Here is a 4,526-nt window from a genome sequence, read left to right on the forward strand (position 1 = left end):
TCCGGGTAGGAAGGCAAAATCTGGTTCTTGGCATTCTCTTGAATTCTCATGGCACTCTCTTGGTAGCGTCCGTGCTGTGCAATTTAATCCTTGGAGTTTTGAAAGTCTGTCATCTCTCCTACTAATGCAGTGAGGGCAATCAGCGGAAACTATGTTCACTAAGCCGCATTCCTGTCCATTGGGGCACGAAGAAATTGTATGAAAAGGTGTTTTACCTTCAAAAGCTGCAGATGAAGTAAGAAAGTGGGGGAAATATCCCTTCTCCGTCTCTTCAATAGTAAATGTCTTTGAAAATTTCCGAAGAGGGATAGGTATAAACAGGTATGAATCAATAAACCGTTTATTTCCCACTTTGAGTGACACAACTTTATTGCCTCTCAGAACAATTTTTGGAATGAAACATTGTTTCTGATATAGCCACTCCAAGATTGGCAGAAAATCGTACCCACTTCCAAAATGAGCAATGAACCATTCGCACTTTCTGACACGCTCTTTGTTGTCGAACAACCAAAGACAAAAATCGTTAACTGAATTGTAACCAACAAAAGATTTCTCAACTCCTGAAAATGATTTTGCAATCAGAAGAACCGGTTTGTGTACATTCTTTTGTTCGCAGCTCTGATCAGTTTCAATGTCAAAGGCCCAAGTTTGTTCGTCTGGCACTGCTTGCTCTGCTTCTTCTTCCTGTCGCGAGAAGGAAGCGTCAGAACTGGACACTGAATTGGAGAGGTTACTCCTCTTTGATTTCTTGCCGGCAAAATTTCTGTTATCACCATCAACAGTCGTTCTTTCACCAACATCAGTCTCCAGGGCTGCACGTGTCCGTTTTCTGGGGCTCTGTACAGAACACTCGTGTTTCTTTCCTTGTGAGAAATCGTAAAATTGAGAACAAGTAACGCATCCTTTTTTGCTGCATTGATGAGTGGACGCCGAGTGCCGGGAAACAGTAAGATTGCACCCAGGACATTTGTAGAAATAAGAGCAAATACGTTGCGCTATATGCGCATCCAAGCACAGCTGACTCTTCAAAATTAGTCCACAAGTTTGGCAACGATACGTAGAACACGTCTGTTGTCCAAAAAAATCAGTATTGAACGCAGTAGAAGCCCTGTTTCTGCACTTTGGCATACGACACTCTGTACACGAACTGGCTGCACACAAGTGTTTAACAGTAGAAAATCCTTTATGACAAGCATAGCAGTAAAACCGAACGCTGAACAGGCCCTTCATTGAAGTGATTACATCAACGTGCTCTGCGTCTGAGTTGTACAACAGATCAATGTGCTTCTCCTGGCCGTCGTTGAAACTTTTCAAATAAACACCCATGAACTTTGCATCGTACACAGTTATGTTGTATGGTATTAGAGTTGCGGTTTTGGCCAACATAGAGAGATCGTCAAGAGTCCATTTTTTATTCGCGCTGTTTTCGAAATCAATATCCGAATTAGAAAACCGTTTCAGTTTGAATATCAACTGCTTTTTTTCCAAATCCTGTTTGTATTTTTTTGAAAATTGTTTCTTTGCCTGCTGTAATCCGTTATCTGCCAGAGCCATGCCTACGCCTAGTGCTGCTAATAAGCAATTATTTGATTCATCAGTATGAATAGATATAACTGATCGCTTCTGTGATATGAAAGTTAGTACGTCGGGGATAGTTGGATTATGAATTCCGCCTATTTTATAGCCACCCATTGCAGGTAAAGACACCGATAACACATTCACTTTCATATCGCTACTGATGTCGAACCCTTCGTTTGAATTTAAAACACGCTCAATTTCATTTAACACAAAATCGATGTTAAAATCAGCCGCTTCCTGGAATGGTATATGAACTGGGTAACTCAGACTCGGAGCATTTAAAACCAAGCGTATACGGTGGTTAGTATTTTCGTTTTCACGGTTTAATTCTTCAATTAGGAAATTTATCAAGTGATTAAAAATGTCTTTGACTTTGTCAATTTGGGTTTCAATACCTCGGAAACTGACCTCGAAGTCGCGACTGACCGCTTGTAGGGAGCTCCTTCTTTTCGGTCTTCGTGTTATTTGATAAAAGGTTGAGGGATCAAAACCACTAGCTGAGCTCAGGTCTGGTGCTTCTGCTACAGTAGCGTTGCTGCTGCTGCCATTAGTGTGTGTGTTTTCACTTGACATGTTCAGTCTCTGAAAACAGGTATCAAATTTAGAACCTGATTCTTCAATTATTAGTTTTAGACGACGGTCTGTTTGTGTCGTTTATAGAGAGAGAACAATCATCAATTTCGAACAGCAAAAAAAAAATGTTAAACAGAATTCGTGTTCTTTCTTATGTTGAGCCAAGAACAAAATATTGTGTCATCATAAAATAATTAGAAAACTCGAGTACAAAAAGTGAGCGCATCAGAAATGACAAAAGAAAATGTTTTGTTTGGAAAATGATTAGCGGCTTTAAACACAGCAGCATGGGTGGTAAAAGTTTGGAGCAAGTTTTACTTATTATTTGAAAGCAACAGTTAAAGGCACAATTTAATCATTTGTTGGCTGGTTTCTGAACATATTTGCAGGCAAAAACCGCTGCCATATAAAGACATTCTTTAGCTTCAGATTTAGAGGAACCACCAAGACGTAGAAGAATTTCTCCAAGTTTTTGATAGGTTCGTTCCATAAGATATGTCATGCTGAACCACTGAAAACCAGTCAAAAACTCTTTGATATTTGGCAACGAATGAAGTCGTAAACCTTCGTCTCTGAGGCCTTTTAGAAGCTGCACCGCCTTCACATCATTCATCTCTTTTAATCGGATACCTTCACTTGCTTCAATTAGTGAATCGTTCCAGGCCGCAATACATCTGTCAAGATAGACAACCCTTTCATCTGCACTGGCTTGTACATTCATTTCACTGAAACGCAGGAAATACGTTAGAAACCGCAATAACAAAATCAGTTTGATCAAGTTTGATTAACGGTTGGTTGATTGGAAAGCTATCATTCAAATCTTTTGAAAAAAAGTCTGTCCAATAGTTGGTTGACACGTTTTTAATCCTCTCAAAAAAGCTGTAGGTTAAACCCCGGATACAAATTAAAGTACTTTAATATCAGTAAAAACACTCTGAACTATACATAATATTTGAAGGTGAAAGTTAGGCAGCTTACAAAAATTATAAACGTTCGAAAAAACGTTCATTATAATCTAGTTTAGGAACAATCACTCTGGGATCATCGCTGTTTTCTGTGCCTCATTACGCTGTCTATATTCTTGCGATAAATTGAACGCTCTTAAGCTGAGTGCTTTTGCGTCGTCGTGCATGTCAATTTTTCTGTAGCAATCCGCCAGCCTCAGATAAATTTGTTCGAGAGTCTTGTTCAGTCGATTCCATTGGAATAAGGAAGCGAAACGTCTGATGATTCCCATATGGTAGAGCACATTTCCAAAAGCCTTTGTGCTTTCCAGGTTTCTCAGAGCTTCTATCCATGTACAGGATCCGTTATCTATCGAAATGGTGATGTGACAGCTCAAGTTGACGAACAGCTATCTCAACTTTTTCGTAAACTTCAACTTCTTTTGAGCATAACGGGTTGTCGGACATTGCACATGGTTGATTTCCACTCTGCATTTTGTGGTCTGAAAAACAGAAGTGGCTGAATTGGTGATCTTGTGAGAACATTTTTTTTTCTAATGAGTTTAACAATAATTCCTCATAATATTATTGAAGACAAGGTGGTTTTGAATAAACTTGCTTCTTTCAGTTGGTCGTTGAAATTCAAAAAATAAGATAAAAAATTTGGTAGTGAAACAACTAAATAGTCAATAAATGACTGACTGTCATAGCATAAGATGAAAAGTAATACACACACATATGAAAGAAGAAAAAGTGTACAATAAATTTTTAGACATAACAAAATCCGCGCAAGAAAAATGAATTATGGTAGGTTGAACTTTTTGCTATGCTATGGTTTGGCAGCGGAGAACCAAGTCTTCAAGAGTCACATTCGAGCAAGACAGCATTTTTACACAAAGTTTCTTATACACTTTTGATCGCCTCTCGTCTTCATTGTCATTGAACAGGTCGCTTTTTGCTTTGTACAAAAAACCAAGCATCCAACAATAACGCTTGATGTTATTTGTCTCCGAGGAACCTATGTTTATTTGGAGAAGTAGGCTCTTCAAATTAGCTATCATGAAGTCAAAAGCCGTATTCAATTCTTCTCGCGTTGCAACATATTTGAACTTCGCATAAAGATCATTACATTGACCCTCTGCGATAGCCTTGAGTATCATATTGCCCAGCGATATTTGATTTGATTGTTTACTGACAACCTCCTTCACTACGTCAATCCCAAACATTTGCGCTATCTGGGTTATTTGAACATTTCCACTATCCTAAACAAAACACAATAAAATTATTGAGGCTCAGCAAATTATCGAAGTGATTTGTTTTTTGTATCTTTTAGGGTTCGATACTGCCCATCTCAATACAGTACAGTATATGTCATCCTAGAAAAAAGGAGGTGTTTTGAAGCAAAAAGGTTCTTATTACCTCGTCATTAAC

The sequence above is a fragment of the Convolutriloba macropyga genome, chromosome 5 (genome assembly GCF_964194025.1).
Source record: "Convolutriloba macropyga chromosome 5, txConMacr16.3, whole genome shotgun sequence".
In the NCBI taxonomy this organism is placed as follows: Eukaryota; Metazoa; Xenacoelomorpha; order Acoela; family Convolutidae; genus Convolutriloba; species Convolutriloba macropyga.